This window comes from Macrosteles quadrilineatus, unplaced genomic scaffold (assembly GCF_028750875.1).
Source record: "Macrosteles quadrilineatus isolate MER2022 unplaced genomic scaffold, UCM_ALF_1.0 Scaffold_1__1_contigs__length_201487025, whole genome shotgun sequence".
Classification (NCBI taxonomy): Eukaryota; Metazoa; Arthropoda; class Insecta; order Hemiptera; family Cicadellidae; genus Macrosteles; species Macrosteles quadrilineatus.
Genome location: NW_026542594.1, coordinates 94,617,016 through 94,641,619, shown reverse-complemented (window position 1 = coordinate 94,641,619; position 24,604 = coordinate 94,617,016). Strand labels below are relative to the sequence as shown.

The 24,604-nt window shown below is 33.6% G+C and overlaps 1 protein-coding gene across 5 annotated transcripts in view; it reads left to right on the top strand.

Annotated features, from left to right (window-relative positions):
• LOC128989601 (sphingomyelin phosphodiesterase 4-like) overlaps nt 1–24,604 on the top strand; it is a 171,489-nt gene that overhangs the window by 105,100 nt on the left and 41,785 nt on the right. The gene's annotated exons all lie outside the window — the stretch shown is intronic.

The following is a 24,604-nucleotide window of genomic DNA, read 5'->3' as shown; positions in this document are numbered from 1 at the left end:
CCGTAAAAGTTTATTGGCCTTTGAACCAGTAAGTGACAGGATATGCAAACTCAGATTGAAAGAGAGATTCAGAAATATCTCAGTGAACCGGATGTAAACACGGCCGATTGTTCTCGAATTTCCGGCTAGGTCTTACCAATAGATGCCCATACAAAGTGCAAATGTCGAAAATGCCAATCGCAGTTGCTGGAACGGAGAAATTTAAAAACGGTACTTACTTAAAAAACATGCCTCGTAATAGCCTACAAGTGCAGAAGGGCACGGTGCCCATTTGAGCCGTGTCCATATTTTGTTAAATTAATAGTAGTTTACAGCAACTGGATAAAACATTCTACAATATTTATGTAGAAATATTTGCATGATTTAGAAAGTCATTAAGCTAGAAAACTGCAATATACTGCAGGCTTTTCAGAAGAGTTACTTCGATGTATTCATTCAGCTTAGTGAAAACATAATATAGATATGTATACAAATAAGAACTAGAACTCTTTAGAGAGCGTTAGAATGTTATTAGACTAACGAAAAGGGTTGTGTATGTTTACTAGCACTACTCAGCAACAAAAACCATTTAATTTATCTCTAAAATATATATTCTTAAAGTGCACAGAGCAGCAGCCAAATATATATATATATGTAACTTACCCATATAGTTACAAAATGCTCAAACTCACATTGTGACATATATAATTTGGCTTATATTTCTCCAACAGATAATTCATCTGCAGAAGAATTTTATTGAACCCTGTCAGCATCAGTGAAACCTGTTGGACCAAGGAAACCTGCTTGGGTTTGTTTCATGCCTCAGCAGAATCGGCAATGCTTCTTATCAGCTGCATTGTTCATTCTGAGGAACTGACCTTTCAGACTAATTGAGTGAATCCTACTTTCCTAATCTGTTTAGACACTCTTTTACAACTCCATTCCCTGAATTAATATCTGCTGTTGTTATTTAAATTGTTTGTTACGGCAAGGAAAATTAATAAATAATTTATATTATTGTATCAAATATATTAATCCACTTGCTAGGGGGGTTCCCGTGTGCATTTTATGTATAGAAAAACACCCTAAGGGATCATGTAGGTACTATGCAAGTTATCATTTTTCACGTGGGTGCCAGCTTGGCAGAGTGGGCATAACCTCAGAATCGCCATTTTAAAAATGGCGGTGGCATTTATTACATGAAACTCGTAGGGAGCTAATATCTCGAAAACGGTAATATATAGCGAGTTACTTTTATTACAATAAATGTTGCTTACACAACAAGGAACAACTTTTGTATTTACAAAATTGCTCTAAATATAACTATTTAGGGGTTGTTGAGCAATTTATGCTAATTTAACCTATAAATTTTAACTCTGTCTTACAAAAAATTCTAATATCTTTATAAAACTGATCTTTTCAATTTGACAGATAGCACTAATTGATCTTTACATTTAAGATCTAAATACCCACGCCACAGCAAACCTGCAGACTAAGCAAACTTTTACCTGGCTCCATTTCTACAAAAATACTAGGTGAAACCCGTCGAAATCGACGGTTACTTTCAATGCTTACGTTACTCATTAACGATAACTGCGATAAATTGGGTGAAATATACATTTATTTTATACATTTAGCATAGTTTAAAATGTAATAAGTGTAAAAACAATAATGATATTAATTGCGTTGGTTGCCAAATTTGTTTGATCATTCAATGGATAAAATATTCCCCATACCGTACGTCATTGGAGTTATTATTAGTACTAGTGTCCCTGTTGCTCGAATTCGAGCAATTGCTAAGTATTACAGGTGTTATTTTAAAACGAATAACAGTCATAATTTCTGATGTCTTAAAAAGATTCGACTCAAAGATTATGTAAATACTCAAGATTTACATTACATATTATATCATTTTATCTAGGCTCTCTCGCTTTTTTCCGTTGTAATATTTACGCCAACCCAAATTATTCAAATAGTAAATATTTCATTTTAACCAAGTCAGTAAATGTTTGTAGCAAACTTATTGACTGTTTACAATTAACATATGTTCTTCTTCTCACTTTTAATTTCTGTTAACAGCTGGAGTTTCATAACAATTTTTGTTTCCCATGTTAATCTTAAGGAGAAATATAAAACTTTAAAGGGCCTCATTCTCTAATTATTTTCATAAAAAGAAAGTTTCCTGCACAACTTCACGTTACCTTCTTTCCAATGACACCAAAAACACGTCAATCGGTTCAGTAGTTTCGGAGGAGTAATTGTCACAAAAAACCTGCTTGCGTATTAAATAAGTATAGATGTTATCTGGTATCTCTTCCTTTGGAAGAACCTTCAAATAGTATTAAACCCGTATTACATCTTACATCTTACATCGGCGCTCCTCTTCGCAGTCGTGGAGACCGGAGAGTTGTCAATTTCTTGGAGGGGGTTTGTTGTATTTATGTGTGTGTGTTTATGTGTGAGTGTGTGTGGTTTATTTATTTTAGAGGTGTGTCACATTGTTGTGGTCTTTGTAGAATTCCTTTAAATTGTAGTATGGCCTGTTCAGGAGGTATTTTTTAAGGCTAGTGATGAATTTTTTTGTTTCGTTTATCGATTTTATGTTTTGAGGAAGAGAGTTATAGAGAGTTGTTCCCATGTATGTAGGGGTTTTACTTGTTCTGTGTAGTCTGTGTTGGCCTTGGTTGAGATTTGTCCCTGACCTAATATTGTATTGATGGCATTCTTGTCTGGTTTGTGGAGGATCTGATTTGATGGCGATGATTGTGTCAAGGATGTATTGGGAGGTTAGAGTAAGGATCTTATATTGGATAAATAGTGGCTTGCAGTGTTCTTCATTTTCGACCCTTGCGATGATTCGGACAGCTTTTTTTTGGAGTGTGATGATTTTTTGTAGGTGGGTTTCGTCTGCTCCTCCCCAGGCTATAAGTCCATATTTGAGATGAGATGAAAAGAGTGCATGGTAGGCCGTTATTGCTATTGATGTATTTGTGATTTCCCTGATTCTTCTGATTGCAAAAATTGCCGATGATAGTTTTGAGTGTAGAATTTCTAGGTGCTTTTGCCAGTTTAAATTTGAATCAAGGGTAACTCCCAGGAATTTTGTATGGTTTGCTCTGTATATGTTGTTTTCAGTTTGTGGGCTAGCAGCTTCTTCATTACCGTTAGTTCTGTTTTTAACTTTGAATTCAATGTGCACAGTTTTAGTTTTATTTATGGTTAAATCCATGTCTTGGCTTATATTACTGGCTGATTGTATTATGTTTTCAATTTGATTTGCGTCTTTTGTCATGGGGGCAATTATGGTTGTATCGTCGGCAAAGATGATGCATGTGCAGTCGGGGGGGAGGAGTGTTGGGAGGCAGTTTATGTAGATGAGAAAGAATAATGGTCCGAGGACTGATCCTTGTGGTATTCCGGTGATGGTTTTTTTTAGTTTTGATCTGTATTTTGTTAAGTGGTTGTTCGATAGGTATTCTATTTCCACCAATTGTTCTCTGTTCTCCAGGTAGCTTTGGATCCAGCGGAGGGCTTTTCCGGTAATTTTGATCTCTTGTAATTTTTTTAGAAGAATCCTGCGGTCCAAACTGTCAAAAGCCTTTTCTAGGTCAATGAAAATACCGTTTGCTGTTTGTTTTTTTTCCCAGATGTCAGTAATGGAGTTGCACAGCTGGGTGAGAGCTGTGTTTGTCGATTTTCCTTCCCTGAAGCCATGCTGGTTGCTGCTTAGAATGCTGTTTTTTTCCAAATATGATACCAATTGAGCGTTTATAATTTTTTCTAGGTATTTTGATAGAACTGGGAGGATTGAGATGGGGCGGTAGTTTTCTGGAAGGCTGTCGTCTCCTTTTAGCGAATTTCCCATATAGGGAATAAGCTATTACCGTAGGTCTCATGGTAAGACCTAGACCCGGGACCGATTTACTTTTTCGTTTTGAGGTCCCCAGAGGCCAAAAACACCATCCGTTCAAATTCATATATATATATATATATTTATATATATATATATATTTATATATATATATATATTTATATATATATATATATTTATATATATATATATATTTATATATATATATACACGGCCGCGCCCGGGAAGCCAGTCACATAAAATATACACTGGAAGTCAGTCAGTTGCACCCCCCAATATATTTCAAGACTATGATATATATATAATATATGTTGGTAAATATCTTAAGCCTAGACATATCTGAACGTATATATCTCTTTTTTTCTTAAAAATACTAAAATATAATTACGTAAAAAATGCTATGCTAATGCAGTCACCACCGCATTTGCATGGGAAAGCCAGTCACGTAAAATTTGTGCTGCTAAGCCAGTCACTATATATTTTACCGCATACCACTGGAATCCAGTCACTGAAAATCCACCCGGGTATCCCGTCACTTCAGTCACTTTCACCCCTGCCCTTCTACTTTGTGATATTTATTTGTTCTACAAGCTTGAAAATCCGCACCTCAAACAAATGGATTATGCTTCAGGCATTGAGCACTCTCATAACCTATCTTTCGCACTTCATTTTAATTAGTTGTCTTCCAGATTACTTAACAATTACTATTCTACAGATTAAATACCTAAATGTCAATGTAATCTTTGGTCGTCTTAATAGTCGTCCTGGCAACTGTGGATACAAATATGTACCGTACTAATTCGCAAGCGTAAGGTGGGAAGTTATTGCTTTATAGTCGCACAATTAGGCCTATTGTTGAGTCCTTGGAGGCAAGCGGCCATCTTGGATGATTTCAAAAAGCTGCAAAATTTATCGTCCAAAAATATTTTTCAAACACCAAAGTGTTTATAATTTAAATAGCTAGTATACTGTGGGATTAGAAATGTTCTTTGTAGTTTTGAATTATTCTCCAAGGGAGTCCATAAAATGAGTTAACGGTCACGGTCATCTTGGAAAAAGGCCAACTAATACGAAAACAATATCCTGTGTTGCGCGGGCCGTAGCACACAAATAGTTTTCCCGCCTCAAACAATCAAAGGCGTGTGGAACAAGGCAAAATTCTTGTCTCTTTTGTGGCGAGAGGTAGGGGCGAGCCTAACGGGTTCCATTGATGGGCTACCCGGCTACCGACCGACCTGGGGTAGCGACTAGCGAGCCAGTGGATGGTTAAAGGTTCTGCCGGTTATTTCCATCTTATTGCTGGTTCTCGAGCTTTTTGAGCTCGTTGTACAGTGAAATATTACTTCCCTATTTTATATAGCCACAATCAAAGCGATTTTTACAAGAAAGAATGAAGATATAGACTCAGTGATGTGTGGTTACTTAATTAAATCATGTTCCTTGATTGTTTACCCTTTTGTAAGAGCCAATAATCAATCAACTTATATTTCTTTATTTTTCGATTTATTATCTATATCAATTCAAAAGGTAGCCCTGTACCTGGTTAACAAATATACCGATTACATTTAACGTGTTTTCTTTGAGTTACGCCCCATGGGATTCCAAAGTTTCACAATGTTTACATTTTTGAAGAATGTAGATAACAGAATGTTTAACGAAGTCAGCTTTAAATGCTGTCAATAAAGTTCTTTGATTTTGCGGTCCAAAAGGTAGAAACGATTCGATTTGTGAAACTTTTAACTTTTGCTACGAGCCTGTTAATTGGAGATTCTGACATTCTTAATTTAAGGAAGTAAACGTATTAACATGACGTGTTTGGAGTGGGATTTGAAATATGTGACGTGTATCAAACTTTTTCTCTTCAAAATCCTCTCCGATGTAAAACACAGGTACGGCAGCTAGGTTTATTAGAATTCAAAAGTTTTTTAATTGTCCTCCAATGTTTAGAAATTATTTTTCGATCAAGTTGTTTAATGAATAAATAATTGTTTTGCCAAATTATGTTTAGAAAACAGGAACTAAAAATAGATCAGGAAATAGATATTTTAGTTCAGAAAACAAAGCCAATCAAATAGGCCTACGTACTTTTTAAATAAAAACACTGTTCAGATGGTTTTTAACTTTGCTGTTTATTTACTTCAATAAATTTCTAATAAAAATCACCACAGGTACTAATAAATAAAATTAGAGTTTTGTCTGTACATTGCTCAGAATCATCAACTTTTAGAATATTTTTACGTTTTAAACATTCAAGAATCCGAAAAAGTTTCATCTCAATTCCGTTATTATCTCAATCATCAATTATTATCTCAATTCCGTTGTTGTCTATCTTCCGTCTGTCCGTCTGTCCAAAGGCCATTTTACGCGGCCTTCTCCTGAAAACGAGAGTACCTATCAAGATCCTCGAATCATTTTAATGTATTTACTGGATTGGCGAAAGTGTCTTTAGCTATTATAATATGGCCTCGCTACTTTGTAAAAAAACTTACGGAAGTTTAAAACCCAATTTTGTGCGATTTTTGTCAAGTTTTCTCACAATGTTTATCACATAATCATCATATGAAATAGCGAACAGCTGTTCGGATCAAGATTATTTTTCTCTAGCTGTCACTGATATGTTTACATTGAATATTGTTTACAAATACCGCAATCATTTCAGATCAAGTTTCAAAAGCAAATCCAAACCAAGTTGGATTAAAACCGTTTTTCCTTACATAACGGATTTAATTACTGTAATCGCAAGTGCAATAATGTGTAGGGTAACCGTAAATGAAAATAGAGCTTCTTTGTGTATAGAATTTCTATCGAGTTTTGGGTTTATAACCGGGGAAAAGACTTTGACTCAGTGTTCTATATGCCTGGAAAACTTACATTTTTTACATAAGCGTTACCAATAGCTTACATATAAGGTTTCAACTCGTTGACGGCACTTCAATGGTGGTTGTGTAAAGTGTTTAGATATAACTGCAGTGGGTGATTGTAACAGAGGTTTACGGATTATGCTCAAATCTTATTTCTAATGTGTCTTCTCAACGCTATGTGCTGTTTGCTGGACCATACGTCCAACAGACCAATTATCCATCTCTTGGGTTCGTAGGCTTAAACAATTATTCATAAGTTGGTAGCGCATATAACTCAGTGTTCCATACGGACAGGCCAAGAGCACCTTTGATAGTGAAATTTCCAACCTGAATGTTTAATGGCGAGGTTGAGGTATAGTATTTTAACTATATATCGTTTGGTTAGTTAGGTAAGGTTAACCTAACCTAACTAACCAAACGATATATGGAATTAAACAATCGAATAATCAATATTACTAATTTAGTTGTTTGTGCCAACTTATATGGAAGTGTACCCCTCATAGATCTATTACGCTTTTTTTTTTTACTTGAAACTGTCAGATACTGTATTTGTTTGTATATAATAGTTTGGCTAGCATATCTGAAAATATGCAAACCAATAGTTTTTCTTTATTTAGGAAGGTTTCAACTGACCACTAGAGGATCCCCGTGCGTAGAACGGGCACACAGCTAGTAATTAATATTTAATTGATACATCTTATCTTACTAATATTATAAATGTGAAAGTTTGTGTGTTTGTTTGTTTGTTTGAAGTTCAATCACGCATTAACTACTGGCACAGAAGATATACTGTTTTTAATTTATAAATAACGAGGTGTAAGCCCGTCCTACGTACGGGAATTCAGTAGTCAGTTAAAACAGTGTACAATACAAATCAGCTAGTTTACACATATAAAGACAAAGTTTCTTGCAGTTTTAATGTGAAAAATCATCTTGTAAACAAATGTTGTGTGACCAAATATGTTTTTATTCCATCATAGGCCTATACGATATGCATTTTATATCCGATAATTTTACAATAAAACAGCAATTCTGCAATTTTTACGATGTGAAAAGCGTTGAAGTGAGATTTGCAGCCGATTCGCACAGACGCACACTGATTATAAGTAGCCTACAATAGAGAGAGAGTAATAGGGAGTATGTTTAATCTATGGTAATAGTCAATTGAGAAGTGTATAGACCTAGTCAACGATACCACCTTCCACAGCATACCTCCCTCTTCCATAATTATTATCACCACAATACAACTACTATACACAATTTCCAGTAGGTCTGAATAGAAACTACCTAAAATAAAACGATAGTATCCAATAAAATTCACAGTACACATAATTTAACTTTCGTGTCCTAACATCAAAACTAATCGTCACACCTATCCTTTATATCAATTTCACTGCATTAATTGCTAAATAAATAAGCGTAAACAAAGAAAAGTAAAAACAATAACAGTTTGTTTTGAAACAGCTGTTTGGTTGAAATAACATTCATTTGAAAAAAAAAGAACTGGTCACATGTAGCAGGAATATAAAAAGTAAACACGCTACGCTAGTAAAGCTCTAATGACGTAATTGTCAATGTTTATTATCCATACCGTTATCAGTTCTATCCTTGATAATTACCCACCCTCATTGAATAAATGTAAATCGTAATTTCCCATATTAGTTAATTTAAACTACAATATATTCATATTTGAAATAAAAGTGATATTTTCACGTTTGGGGGCGCAGATATAGGTACCCCCGAACGATACCACAACTGAACACGATTTCATAAAAGGATGGTTTGTCTAACTGCAGTATCCTAGGTCAATGTTGATGTTGTATAAAACCCGGCTGAGGTTGTGGTGGTAATTTAAAATCGTGATTCCTGATTATTCTTGATCTTCTTTTTATGACATAAATATTTCTGGGCCTAATCCAAACAAAGTTCAAGCAGAAAAACATTAATTGTAAACAAAAAGCTACCATGAAGAATTAAAACATGTAAACTTTGTTATTTTTCTAATCTTTCCTTGAAAATTGGAACAGTAAAATAATTTGCATTTATCCTTTTTTATTAGGATTCGTGTAACAGAGCCTCAATTTGTACTGTGGTTTAATTAATTTTGGCCTAAACTATTTTAAACTGTGGTCAAATTATCTCCACTAATCTTACTTATTTCCTATAATCAATGACAAAATAAGAGTAAATAAAATAACGTCATAGTTCCATAGATGATATTTAACCAGCTGTTAGTTAAAACAAATTATATTGCTCTAAAACAAATCGAAGAATACAAAGATTGTTTTAAAAAACCATTTTAACATCCTAGTATTTTACTATGTATATTTAATTAATCTGTCATCCTCTTACAGAAAAATTGAACGTAGCAATGATTAGCATTACACATAGTATAAATAAGTCAACCCTAAGTATGTCTCTACATTTTTATCCAAATGCTGAATTTCTGACACAAAAGCTGAATGTTTACAGCTGTTATGTTAAGCAAATTATTTTATGCCAAAAGATAGTTTAGAATCTTAGCGTCGGCTGCTAGACTTTTTAAAAATTAAAACTTAATTTCTAAAAAACTGGGACCCTAAACTAAAATTATGGCTTCGACATTCCCTAGCTCTCAAAATTATCTTTCTTTCAACACAAAAATCATGAAAATCCGTCGAGTGGTTGATTCAGAATCGTGAAATAAAAAAACACTGTTTCGTTTTAATATTATAGATTTGTCATATTGTGCGAATCTTGGTGATTTGAATTTGGTGATTTGCTTTTTTCTGCTGTTTAGGTGCAGTGGTAGAACATTATTATGGATATGGTAGATGTTTTATACTATATTATACCGTAAATTAAAGAAACGACACGACGAGTGTCGTTGTCAATAATGTCGTCTGATTCTGACTGATGTCAGATGTTACACTGAATCGGTCACAGGGATAATAATTAGTTGTAACCTACCACTAGCTTACCTAACTAAGTTTGAGTGTTGCTATTTGCAGTGTGGGATGATTGCACTGGACAGTTTAGCTATCTATTTCAGAAAAATAAAGTTTAAAATAAATCAAATTCTAGGATCTGTTCTTAAGTTGTGGCCGTTTTGAGATGGATGCTTTCAGAATTCAGTTTAGCCTAGCCTGAACAACTGGATTAGTAGCTTGACTTAGTGGTTCATCCATGTTTAGTTTATAAACACTAATCAATGCCTAATCTAGATTATAGGTGCCTTATTCTACTCTGTTTTAAAACTAATATACATAGGCATAAGCTTTATTTTTTGTATTAAATACTGGGTGCATCATTAAGGTAACTCCGTTAGGTTGCTTTTTATAAATAAATAATTTCATAAATCACGGATACCCTATATCATCTAAGTGTGCTCAGTACATAATGACACTCTCTCAAAAAAGTACTAATCCTAACCCAAAAAAATATAGATAGGTAGCTTTAGGCCTACAGAGGATGAGTGTTTATATTTATATCACTTATATTTACATGTCTGTGGTTAGGTTTTGGTTATGTTTGCCTTAAGATGGCTATAAGCTTAGGACTAGATATCAAATAAACTCCCAATTAACTTATAGTGCAGCCTAGCCCTAATTTGTCAGTGTCAATGAAATAGTGCAATATCAAGGACAACCAAACTTGGATATACAACCATGTTTATACCTAAGGTTCCTTTTTGGTACTCACCAACAAGGATCAACCGTAATTATTTTCAGTCAGAAAGTGTCCTGAGTTTCCAGAAAATTGTAACTTATTACATTTTAAAAATTGAGGGTAAATTAAACGTTTCGGTTCTGGTTTTGGAGCGAGTCCAAGTTCTTGCAGTGACTAATACTTCAAAGGAAGGAAGGTGGGAAGATTTTCATACTACTAATAGCCTTCTTTAAATTCAGCGTGAAAAATACTGGGTAATTTCTATAGTTTCGGCCATTTAGGGGAACCAAACAAATTTTTAAAAACTCTTCTATCTCATCATTTCAGTAAACTATGATATTATTATTTGAATAGAAGTTAAATGTCAAGAAAAAAAATACCGCAAATTATTATTTTTGGGATAGCATTACATTGACCAAGGAATACTCTCAAAGTGTAAAGTTTCCCGAACAAAGCTCGGTCCCCAGCTACTTGTCAAACAACGCAATAATGTACGTTATTTCATAAAATTTGTACCTGAGAAATGTACAAATGGAAAATGCTTTTCTCGTAAGTGTAAGCAAATCTTAAAATGATAGGATTTGTAATGATACGATCTTAAAACGAGCAATTCAGTATTCTTATTCAAAACACCAAACACCCGCCACTGGATCAAAATATGCCCGCACGGCGCAATCCGGCACGGTGGGAAGCCCCTCTCGTACAATTTAAATTACGTACATAAGCCAAAAATAAAAAAATATGATTGAGAACATTTCACTTTTTGTATACAGAATCCACTGTTTTTAAACTAACCTGACCAAAAAATAAAATAAAGTAGTAGCCGACAAAAAAAGTTCCGTGGAAATTTGCTATGTCACGTTTCATAAAACATTAAAAATAATCGACTTTATTTGAATATTTAAAATGAAAAGTACCGGGGGATGTATATTTCGATGGCTCAGTATGTATATTTCGATTGTAAAAGCAATATAAAGGAAACTCGTGTTTTCTTTATAACTAATTTCGGCTTTTATTGTTTAAGTTTCAGTGGAATTTTAATTTACTATGATGTAACTTTAAATGGACAATGCAACACATTAATTTATTTTAATCTTACACATTTCTGTTATTGTAAATAAATCATAGAAATTAAAAAAAAATAAAAATAGTATTTTTTAAATACGTTCCTAATGAATGAATTAATATGCGATCACAGGTTAATACAGTAGCAATCAACTACACAGCATTAAAACAGCACAGTGTATGTAAGGGGTGTGATTTATTTCTTGGTACTAAATTAAGTCATTCTTCAAGTATAAGTAAAACTTCAGCATGGGCATACTCTCTAACGTACTATCATATGATGGATTAGCTGAAGGCAGATAAGTCCGATTCAAGCTTATATTGCTTACTATAAAGATTGTTGTAATACAATTAACTTTAACTAGTGGTCGTCTAGTGGTCGAAAACTCGACCAAAAATATGTAATGTACAGGTTTCAAATTATTTAGGCCTAAAACTTTTTTTCCCCGTGTGAGTAACTAAGGACTTCTGGATAATTTAAATATGATATTTATATGTTTCTTACTCAGGAACAATGCCGTTCCGGGACACTATATAAATGGACGTTAACGTGATTATAAATTTGCATTTTACATAGTCAAACTACAATAGGTATTGCGCAACCGTGATATGTTAAGTCATTAACCTTGGTTTACTAATAAAAAACTACACCGTATGCTTACTCAAACAAAACAAAACTTGCTTACTGTACAGCAATAAATCACGTAAAGAACAAAACAAAATGAAAATGTAGACTAGAAGACTACTGATACGGTAGTCATCCTAGGCTACTACTACATGATGTTTCAGAACAGAAGTATGGGGATAAAAATATTAAATAACTCATAAAACACCATAAAATTATAGTACTGTACTTAAGTCTTTCTGGTAATAATAACAATGATAAAAATAAGATAAAGATAAAAATGATGTAAAACACCTCTTATTATTTCTCTTTGTTCTATTCTTTCTTTGGTTTCTCTACATCCACAAGTTGTCATGGTTACTAATCACCCAACGACCCAACCACAAAATATTGTAGTGTTGTGACAGCAGACAGAAGCAGACGATTGTCAGTATGTCAGTGTCAGTGCAAGATTGTCAGTCTGTAGGTGCGAGCGTATAGGTTGACCTTGACGATACTGATCGATATTTCTCCGTTTTGCTTCCATCTTATTTTTGTTAAATGAACTGTAATATTTCAATAATTGGGAACCTACTGCACATAAAAATTACCGTAAATAGTTAAATATATCGTTCATATCGAAATATTAGACTGAAAAACACAGTTAATAAAACATTTTCTTGGGATTTGTGAGGTTATATAATATATAGGCATCATGATGATGCGACTCCAGTTAAGCGAGGTTCTACTGTATTTGCAAGTTAAAGTTACAAATAGAAAACCCGTTATGGTTTGTATTCAATTACCGATGTATTATACAAAATAAATTATAACTTATTTTGATATTAATCAGCAGCATTTATTACAGCTTGCAGCACTTATTGGTATATATAAATATCCCAGTTACTATTAGTAAAAATAAAAAATAAAACACAAAATTGTGTGGCCATTCAATTTTTATAAACACAGTGTTAAACATTTGACTCTGCAGAATACCGGATGGTAAAGAGTATTTGGTTTCAAGAAAATAAAATAAAAAATAGTTTAACCTGCTTTACTATTTATTTTGAAAAATAATAGATAGGAAACCATAAGGATAGGTATGGGATTGAACTGAAATAATTGCAGGAAAACTTAAATCGTAAAGTCCACAATCTGTACATTGTTAGAGAGAGAGAGAGAGAGAGAGAGAGAGAGAGAGAGAGAGAGAGAGAGAGAGAGAGAGAGAGAGAGAGAGAGAGATTTGATAAGGAATCTGAAAATTAAACAAATAATCGTTTCTGGCGTTCGTTATATTGTACTCGCCTCCCCCCCCGTATTTGCACTCGTGACCACTTTTTGTTGCTTCCTTATCATTCATCCGTCCCAAAATATAATTCCTGTAATAGTTTGTTTGTAAAATTGAAATTATTATAAAAATATTTTATCTTTCGAGTGTAGTTTCATGGTTATTCTTATCAGATAGAATAATATCGTTGTCATATGTAATAGTTACTCCTTCGCGTTACGCAATTGCGTAAAAAACAGTTCCAGTATCTCGGACAAGATTCACGTATATTTCTCGAGATAAAGAAAATCCGTATAGTTCCCGGTCCGTGGAAACACTGTAAATACTAGGATAAAAAATATTGTATAAAGGAGAAGTTGACTAAAATTTCAACTGAAGGTAAAAAAAATCTAAATAACTTAAAATATGAGATGATGAACGGGTAGGATCAAGATTCAACCAATTATAATTAATTAATATTCGACGATCCTTATTAGAGGTGCATCATATTTATTTGGAGTATGAACATGTTTAACATTAACACGTAGTTAATCACTATCCCAACACAAATAGTAACAAGGAGTAAACGAAGGTTACAGACCGCTGGGTTTTACCGCTACAAAGTAGGGTAGGGTGCCGTACTGGCTACACTACTCCACGATAGAACACACGATGAGACAGTCTCCGCATTGGTATTGCAGTTACGCTTATCGACACAGGCAGCAGCACCGGTTTGCTGTTTTCATACGTATAAAGTGCACGGGAAGCCATACCTGACTGGCTTATGGGAGAGCTGACTGGCTTTCGGGCGGGTGACTGCCACACCGAGTAAATTACCAGCGCACTGACTGCCAAACCGGGTGGGCACAAAAGTATATATTTATATATATATATATATATTTATATATGTGTCCGTTAGCGCGATAACTCGAGCAAAATTGATCCGATTTTGATGAAATTTGGTACAAACGTGTAAACCTACATTTATTCGAACGAGTTCGCGAACCAGCATAATCGGACCATGGGATCAGGGGTTTATGGGGGGTTTTATGGGGTAAAAATGGGTTTTTCTCATTTTTGACCCTAAAAACTTCAAATTTCTAAATTTCTCTCTAGACCATTTTGAAGAGCTTAAAAAAACAAATAATTTAGTATATTGAAGTGTTTTTGAATGTTCATTGACTACGGAGAAAATTTAAAAAATTGTAAATTTAAAATTCCCATGTTATTCTTATGGAGAATAAATAAACTGTTGTAGTTTGCTTGTTTATGGATATATTTTAATCAAATTTGGCAATTTGGTTTATTTCATACTAAGCTATCAATATTTCAATTGAAAAAACACACCTCAACATCTTCCCCGTAGCAGCAAACCTAACTACTCACTAAAATTAATGTTATTTAAATAGGAAATAAATCTGAAAATTTATAGGGAATATTTTAAAAGAAATCAAGCCGGGTAAATGGAAATTCGCTTAGTATGCAGGTTTGCTGCGACGGGGGTATTTTGTATTTAGGGTATACTAGGGCTCTTTTCATTGCAGTAGGAACTGTTGATTGAGTAATGGAGGCATTTATGATGTTTAGGAGGGGGGAAATCAGTTCATTTTTACAAAATTTAATGATTTTGTTCGGTATTTCATCTAGGCCTGAAGAGTTTTTTGGTGGGAGTTGCTTGAAGATTTCTTCCAGTTCTGTCTTTGATATGGGTTGAAACTGTCCCAGTCCTGTTAGTCCATTTATAGGCCTAGATGTAATTTGATTGTTTTGGTTTTGTTCTATTTGTTTGTGTCCTGAGTTATTTCCAGTGTTTATGAATATGGAGTTGAATCTGTTGGCTATGTCTATTGGGTTTGTGGTTTCATTTCCATTGAGATGTAGAGTTAGATTTTTTTTGTTTTTTCTTTGTTTTTTCGCTCCTTGTTGACGGTCTTCCAGATGGTTTTGTTTTTGTTTGGTGCCTCATTTATTGTTTTCATGATTTGTTCCGATTTATTTTTTTTAATGCTGGTGTCGTACATTTTCTTTAAGTTTGAGTATGTTTTCTTATCCTCTTCAGTATTGCTCAGTATATATTTGTCATGGGCTAGATTGGTCAGGTTTCGAAGCTTGATCAGTTTTTCATCCCAAAAAATATGGTTGGATTTTCTATTGGAGTTTGAGCTAGTTTTGGGGAAGTGTTCATTTATTTTGTCCGTTAGGATTTTTATAAAATTATTATATTTGTCCTCAACCAGTGGAGTCTTGTAGATTTCGTCCCACTTTTGGTCAGTTAGGCTCTGTTTTAGCTGATTTAGTTTGTGTGTAGTTATAGGTCTGACGATTTTTTTAATAGGTTTGTTTACTTGGGATGAGTGTGTTTTAATTTCGCAGCAGACAATGTGGTGGTCTGATAGTGGAGTTTTTAGGGCATTTAATTTTAAATTTGGGAGGCCTAGGTTTGTTAGGCAGATATCAATGCTGGTAATTGAAGTTGGGGTAATTCTTGTGAATGGTATTTTCCCAGCCTCTAGATTGTGTTCTTTCAGGAAGTTTGTAAGCTTTATCGTGTCTGGGCTAGTAGGGTTTAGTATGTTTACATTGATATCCCCGAGGAAGATAATATCCTTGTTTTTGTTTGAAAAGCTTGTTAGAAGATGGTCAAAGCTATGCAGAAAGCCATCCAAGTTGGTTGAAGGTGATCTATATGCCCCTATAATGTTTAAGTGATAATTTTTGTAGTATAGTCCCACAAATTCCGATGTTAGTTCCTCGCAGTGGTCGTCTGTGTTGATTTTGGTGAAGTTTGTTTCACTGTTTTGTTTGGTGTAGGCAGCTACGCCTCCCCATTTATTTTTGCATCTTGAGAAATTGCTGATTAGGATATAGTTGTTTATATTCAGGTTTTGCATTTGATCCTGTTTGAGTCCATGTTCAGCTATTAAAAGTATATCAGGTTTTGAAATGTTCAGTTCAAATTCGAGTTGGCACAGTTTCTTTTGTAGTCCTCGCTGAATATTTATATAGATAATTTTTAGGTGTTTTTCTTTTATGCTTATTTGTTTGATCGTGTCAAACAAATATAAACAATATGTAAGTCTGCCTCTATTGGTGGATCTTTTGTAGTTAAACACTTCCGTGATTTCATCAGTGTAATATAATTTTGTTTGATAAGAAAATATTTTTTTGGAAGGCATATTCTAATTTCAAAGGGAGGTATATCCGTTACAGTGTAAGTTTGATTTTTCTTTCGTCACGTCGCGTCAGTTCATATAGTACTTCTGTGCCAATTGAATGAACCCTCTAGCATACTTTTGAGAAATTATTGATTTTCTGGAATTCCTTGACATGGGGGATGTCAGTTAGTTGTCTCAGCCTTATCAATAACATAAAGTTGTCAATATAATCTCTCTACGGAATGTTAGGTGTAGTGGAATACTTGAAGTGAATTTGGATTTTATTCTAGAACTGTTAAGGACCTCCTAGTTTATATGGCCTTTCGGCTTCATTGGCAACAAATAATGCAAATGACATAGCAATGGGACATTTCCAAAAAGCAAAAATACTGTAAATTGGCTGTTACGTATTTATTTACGTTTACATATTGTTAATCAACGTATCTTATAATGGATTATGTGGTCTAGTTTAAAAGGAATATGACCTTTTTGTCATGACAGTAGCTGCTTAAATAGTCATTACTCATTGGGCCATTTTTTACAGCCAAAATGTCGTGTTATTTTCAATCATGTTACCAACCCGCGCCAAAGTAAATATTTGATATGTGTAGAATAATAATATGATAAAATTTAGGCAAAAGTGGTAAAAAAAGGCAGACACCAACCTGTACAATACATATAAGATCAATAAGAAATAATTTAAGAATTTCTGTGATAAAAGGATTTTCTACTGATTTCGTAATGGAACGTTATATTGCAAAACATGACATGCGATAAAGAAGAAAATCAATTATAAAATAACATTGCAAATACTTATTTAGTAGAATTCAGTAAAACTCCCAATAAATGTGTGTAGTTTGAAATACAATTTTAAATTGAACAGCTGTTTCATTAAAAAGTATTATTTACATGGCCAAAATGTAAACAACTCTGTAGAGGGGTCTTAAAAGGCTTCTGGGGCAGAGTCCTAAGGGATTTAGCTTAGTTTTTCTTTTGATAACTCATCTACAGACCAAGACCTTTCTTTGGACACCTCTACCAAGTTTCTACGCCCAGCCGTTCTCTCAAATTAGTGGGGACAAAGTTTCCAACTAAATATTTAGATTCCCCCATGTTAATCTTATGGGAGAAACTCCAACTTTGATGGCCTGTAGGGCAGAGCCCGAGGATTTTTATTACACGAATTGGTGAAAGGGGGCGTCTACACAAAAAATACTTTATTTTGACACGTTGTTTGTTAAAATCCGTCCATTATTAACGGAGGAGTAGTGTTTTGTAGAAATCACCTTCACGTATTATATATAAGGATTCCCTTAAAATTGTCAAATTGATTTCCTATTTAAATAACATTGATTTGTAATGAGTACTTAAGTTTGCTGCTTCAGGGAAGGTATTGAAGTTTTTTTTTTTATTTAAGTGTTGATATTTTAGTACAGTAGAACCTCTTTAATCCGAACTAATTGGGACCAGGGGTAGTTCGGTCTATTGAATAGTTCGGATTACAGAACATATTGTTGTTTTTACACAACAATAGCTAAAACATGCCTAAAATTGATCAAAATTAATTTGGGAAAAATTACAAAATGTTTTATAAAGTAAACTACAGTGTTTATTTAATACAGTAGTAAGCATGGTGAATAAACAGTACTGTAAATTAAATACAGTATACAATAAAGAATTGCTGTACTGTGTATAGAGTACAGCAATAAGGGGTTCGGATTAGTGGACGTTCGGATTACGGGGGTTCGGATTAAAGAGGTTCTACTGTATGAAAAAAAAAAAATTTCAAATTTGAATATAAAATATCCATAAACAAACAAACTACAACCGCTTATTTATTCTCCATAAAAACAGCATGGGAATTTTTAATTTAAGAATTTTTGAATTACCTCTGTAGCCGTTAGGCATATAACAACAATTCAATATATAAAATTCTTTCTTTTTTTAAGCTCTACAAAATGGATTTAAAAATAAAATTGTGTAATTTTATTTTTTTAGAGTCAAAAATCTGTAAACTCAATTATTGTTACCTCAAAAAGCCCTCATAAACACCTATCCACATTGTCCGATCATGCTGGTTCGCGAACTCATCTGAAAAACGTAGGTTTACATGTTTGTGCTAAATTTCACTAAAATCGGATAATTTTTGCTTGAGTTATCAACTTGACCCATGCCGTAGTTCTGTCTTCGGATACAGATACGTATTGTTGGTTTTACACTTTATGAATAGATTCTTTTCGGAAGGTTTACAGGAATTGTGGATGCGACTTGGTTCAGCAGGAACTTCACGATATGTACCAGTTCATATGATAGCAAACAGGCTTGGAAGTGACCAATATCTCAGTTCTCAAAGCACTTTAAATAATTTATAAATAAAAATACTTTTTAAAAATGCCACGTTTTTAAACGCACTAAAAAGTATAAAATAATTTATAAAATGTTGAGAGAATAAATACTTGTAAGATTTAAAACAAAAAACATGGGGCGCATGCTGATTTACAATTAACTTCACCTATTGAATTATGATCTATTGCATGCGCCCCATGTTTTTCGTTTTAAATCTTACAAGTATTTATTCTCTCAACATTTTATAAATTATTTTATACTTTTTAGTGCGTTTAAAAACGTGGCATTTTTAAAAAGTATTTTTATTTATAAATTATTTTCTAGTTTTAGTCTTTAATGTGTAAATATGTTATACTAGCAGAGCACCCGTCCTTCGTACGGGGTTGGCATCTATACTTATTTAATACGCAAGCAGGAATTTTGTGACAATTACTCCTCCGAAACTACTGAACCGATTGACATGTTTTTGGTGTCATTGGAAAGAGCGTAACTTGAAGTTGTGCAGGAAACTTTCTTTTTAGGGAAATAATTAGAGAGTGAGGCCCTGGGGCCCTTTAAAGTTTCGTATTTCTCCATAAGATTAACATGGGAAACAAAAATTGTTTTGAAACTCCAGCTGTTGTCAGAAATTAAATAGTAATAATTGGTCTCCATGGAAGCAAGAGAAAATTCACAATGTTTACATTTGCTTTGACATTTAAATGTAAACAACCTGAACTGTCAAATGCCTATTTCACAATTTTAGACAGCTGATAACAAAAATAAAACAACTATGTGGTAGGTTTATTTAATCTTAAACTTTATGATAGATTATTATAAATCTATTTCAATAATTAATTATGAAACTTATTTTTCCCGTTGCGAAGAAAAAATTAATAGTGAGAAGAAAAAGATATGTTGTAAACAGTCAATGTGTAAATTATCGAAGTTGTATTAAAAATGTGTATAGTTTGGGATGTTGGTTTGTGTTTAATGATATAAGTTAGTTATTAAATTTTTATTTTAAGGATTTGGCATATGACTAAGCCTATGATAAATAACACCATTTCAGATTTCTGCCAGTTTTTGCCTAACTCTGTCCTGTAGAGTTTAAAGTAGCCTACACCTTATTGTCTACAAATTGGCTAAATAACTTAGGTACGGTACATTATAAAAGCTGACAGCCTTTTTACATTGACCTTAAATTGTAAGCTTACCTTTTCCCGTCCATGGGCAGTTTGATTGTTAAAAATTCACCCTTTAAAATGGAAAAGGACTGTTATGTAAATTATAAGTATTTCCATTGGTTGATAATATTTTAGTTGGCTCTTTTGCTCTTTTAAAATCATTGGAAATTATGACTGTTATAAGTTTTCAACCAAGTAATTTGTTTTTAAATAACTCCTGTACTTCTTTGCAATTGCTCGATTTCGAGCAACATGTACACTAGTATAAGTATAAAATGCTTATTGCAGTTATACTCAAGGTTTGCGTTTGCAATGAGGGTAGACACAGTTTGATCAAATTTGGCTCTTTAAATTTACGGTATGATATAGTATAACAAAGGTAGCCTATAACACATCAACCATATCCATAATGTTCTACCACTGCCCCTAAAACAACAGAAAAAATAAATTATCAAAGAGTCACACAATATCACAAATTATTCCTTAAATTAAAAACATAAACATAACTGCAAACAAACCTACTTTGACAGTTCTCATTGTGTATTACAGCTTTTTGTTGCTGCTTATTTCAAATTAGCTGTTGTCATATATGCAAAAACAATATAATAATAGTGCTGCACCCAGTTGGGAAACCTTATAACTTTTTGATGCAATTGCATATTACCAACTTGTAAAGTTAAAACAGCTGACTAAATTCTTTAATACCTTTTAAATATAACTCATAAGGTTAACAAGGGAAACTATAGAGCCACTGGGGCAGAGCCCGAAAGGATTTTTGAGATAAGAATATGCCTAAATGTTAATTGGGAATGTGAGCTATCATCATGCCAAATTTCAGCCCAATCCATCCAGTAGTTTATGCGTGATTGAGCAACACACAAACACACACACAAACATACACACAAACTCACAAACTTTCAGATTTATAATATAGTAAGATAAGATAGCCTCTTAATACACAACCAAAACCCAAAACCTTATTATCTGTAATCAGATGTTTTATCTTTACTTTGAAATTATTGGTTTATATTTTTACAATATCTTGGGAGCAGAACCTGTACTTCTTAACCTCTGCTCTTCTAACTGTCAAATTTAAGTATTTACAGCTGACTTAAATTAATTTATATGTTTACATTCTTTTAAAATGTAAACATAGAAAATTTGGAAGCCAAAGGGGCGTAGCCCAAGGGAAATATGAAAATTAAATGATATAATATTGCATTGTCATCCATTTGTGAGCTATGTTTCAAGTTTCAAGTCTCTAGCTCATCGGGAACTTCGTTTGAAATTGATATCAAAATTTGTAGGAAAGCGAGCTACTAAAAACAAGCCCATGGGGCGTAGTCCAAGGGAAATTTGAAAATTAAAAGATATAATATTGTATTGTCATCCATTTATGAGCTATGTTTCAAATTTCAAGTCTCTAGCTCATCGTGAAGTATCAAAATTTGCAAGAAAGTGATTTAATAAAAACAAGCCCATGGGGCGTAGCCCAAGGGAAATATGAAAATTAAATGATATAATATTGCATTGTCTTCCATTTGTGAGCTATGTTTCAAGTTTCAAGTCTCTAGCTCGTCGGGAAGTTAGTATAAAATTTATTTCAAAATTTGTACCGGACAAGAAAGCGAGCTAATAAAAACGTTTTAAAAAGGATACGTTTAAGGAAAAAAAGGACACTTTTTCTCACATTTAAAAAAGGATACTCGGTGTGAAACTGTGAATGATCTAAGATACTGGATGTACAGTGTCACTGCAAAACAAAGAACTGCCTCCGTTGCTCATGAAGAAATTCTGTCTGGTGGAACTACTAGAAAGCATATCTTGCGTGCTTTTTATTGCACATTCGTCCAAATCCATTGCTTGGAATAACACGTTTTTCAACGCGATCCTTTGAGTTTTGGATACAGTGATAGTGGTTACTCTTTTGTGGTTTTTGGTTAAAACTCAATTTGCAGCTTTTGCTCAAGTGATCTATTAGTAGAAGGCTGCAACTGCAGAACCTGTCCCAATCAAAGCTGCACATGTGTACGAAACGAGCTGACATACCGTAGTGCTTTTTTTTAAATGTAAAACTGTTCCTGTAGTTTACTACCGCAATGCACACAAGTAAATTGTGAACAGTTTCATTTTTCTGACGACTATAAAAGAGAACAGATGTAATTCTTCTTTACCCAAGACTTACAATTTAGATCCAATAACTGCGCTCAAGCTTTTATGATCCATGAAACTAGTTAAATATCAACACAATAAGTCCGAAGCAGCCTAGTGCCAAGGTCAATGTCAAGGTACTGGTTCACTGGTTGTGATAACGCGACGTCAATGCTTGGCCGTTTTTGGGCGAGTTCGCGAACCATGCTCTGTTTAACAGGAACAGGTGTTTATGAGAGTTTTTATGAGGTAACAATTGAGTTTACCTATTTTTGATTCTAAACAGATAAAATTACACAATTTCTTTTCAAACCATTTTGTAGAGATTAAAAAAGAAAGAATTTTGTATATTGAATTATTGTATGCCTAACGGCTACAGAGGTAATTAAAAAAACGTAAATTAAAAATTCCCATGTTATTCTTATGGAGAATAAATAAACTGTTGTAGTTTGCTTGTTTATGGATATATTATAATCAAATTTGAAAATTTTGTTTATTTCATACTAAGCTATCAACATTTCAATAAAAAAAAAAAACACCTCAATACCTTCCCTGAAGCAGCAAACTTACCAAACTCATTACAAATGAATGTCATTTAAATAGGAAATTGATACATATTTCTAGAGATGGACGAGATTGGATTTTTAGTTTGAGACGAGACGAGACGAGATTTTTTATTTCTCATAAAATTTCGAGACGAGATCGAGACGGGATTTCCCTTCTCATACACAACGGGAAATGCACGTTCAAAATTTTTACCTGATTTTGTAACATTGTTAGATGACTGTTTAAATACAAAAATAATGACAATAGGCAAGAATATTTACAATATTTTATTAAAAAACATCAGCATAACATTTTTTTATTAATCACGCCTAACTTATTAAAAATGCCTACGATTAGGAAACATAGTGATATCAGTTAGGATAGAGTTCAACTTATCCTAAAATAAAATAAATCATAAAATAAAAGCAATATTAATTTTTATAAAATAGTTACTTGTTTTGACTTTGTATAGTAATAAAACATTCCTCACACTGCTTACACTTAACAAAACTTCTCAAATGTTATTAAAGTAATATTATTAAAATAATTAAAGTAATATTTACATTTAAAGAATTAATTAAATAAGAACGCCTTCACAAAGGAAACACAACTACAACACGCTCCTGTATTGCGGGTATTGCATTGACTTTCTGCAGGCGTTTTTAATTTTTTTTTATTTTTTATTCTCGTCTCGAAAAAAATCTCGGTCAAAAAGAAATCTCGTCTCGTGTAACGAGATTTAAAATTTCCCGAAAATTTCCCGAAATTTCGAGACTTGACCATCCCTACATATTTCCAAAGACTGTCCCTATTTAATCCAGCTGATCAGTTAATTATATTTGTTCGATTGATTGTTTTAAACTCCGGCTGGTGGGCCGAATGTTCAATGGGGGAGTAGAACCTGAGATAATTACAAATTAGAGAGTGAGAAATAAGTAAAATTCGAAGGACCACCCGATTAGGTCGGGAACCATAGAGCTGGGAAACACCTTAATTAAAGCAATGAATTAAAGAGAGTCACTCACCAATTTCCATTGTTATGTTAGGCTAGGGGAAGGCGTCGTGTCCAAGCTCGGGTGTTGCACAGAGGGATAAGTCACTAGGGATAGAGGGATCTTGATCTTGAATTAGTAGAGCGTTTACGCCAAAACGAATGTCTTTCAAATAATTATCTTATGTCGCGGTAGACCGTTAACGATACGTCCACGTAGAAATGTCCTGAGAATCTGCTCACGAACGCGCACAAAGAAGTTCTAGAAGAGTAGAGCACAGAGGGGGAGAGTAATTTAAAACAACACAAGGGACTATAAAACATTGACTTTGATTCAGAGTAATAAAGGGAGTTTACTTAAAATCTGAATAATGATACATAAGAGAGAGTTACAAAGAGATAATTAATCCAAACGCCTATAAGAGAAGCGTGGACAAAAAGGGAACACAGCAGTACGCTGTGCACGAGAACAAGAACTGAGGCGAACTGGTGGTTTTCCTGTGAATACAGGTACGCTACAAAGCGCTGGGAAATTCCGTTGCTGGCGGAAGTGACCCAGACTGGGCTTCGTCTATCTCTGTCTGCCTCACTCAGATAAAACTAGATTACATTACGAAAATATTAAAACTCAAAATATTGATTTGTTGGTAGAAATTCTTATAGCTAAAAATATTACTAATTAATATCTCTTATTGACTAAACATACCGGCCCCCTTGAAGCAACGTTGGCTTCAACAAAACAACCACACTTTACAAATCACAAAATCAGAAAACTTAACTAAAATCAGGCGGGGGTAGTCCATCAAGAGTTCAACTAGTCGAGAGGAGGATCACCCATTAAGGGAGTCTTAGGGCATGGCTTAGCCTTGAAGCACTTTACGCACTTGAAGATGCGTGAACGTATGACAGTCCGTGCACTGAGGATCCAAACGCTTTCAGCCAATAGAGCTTGAG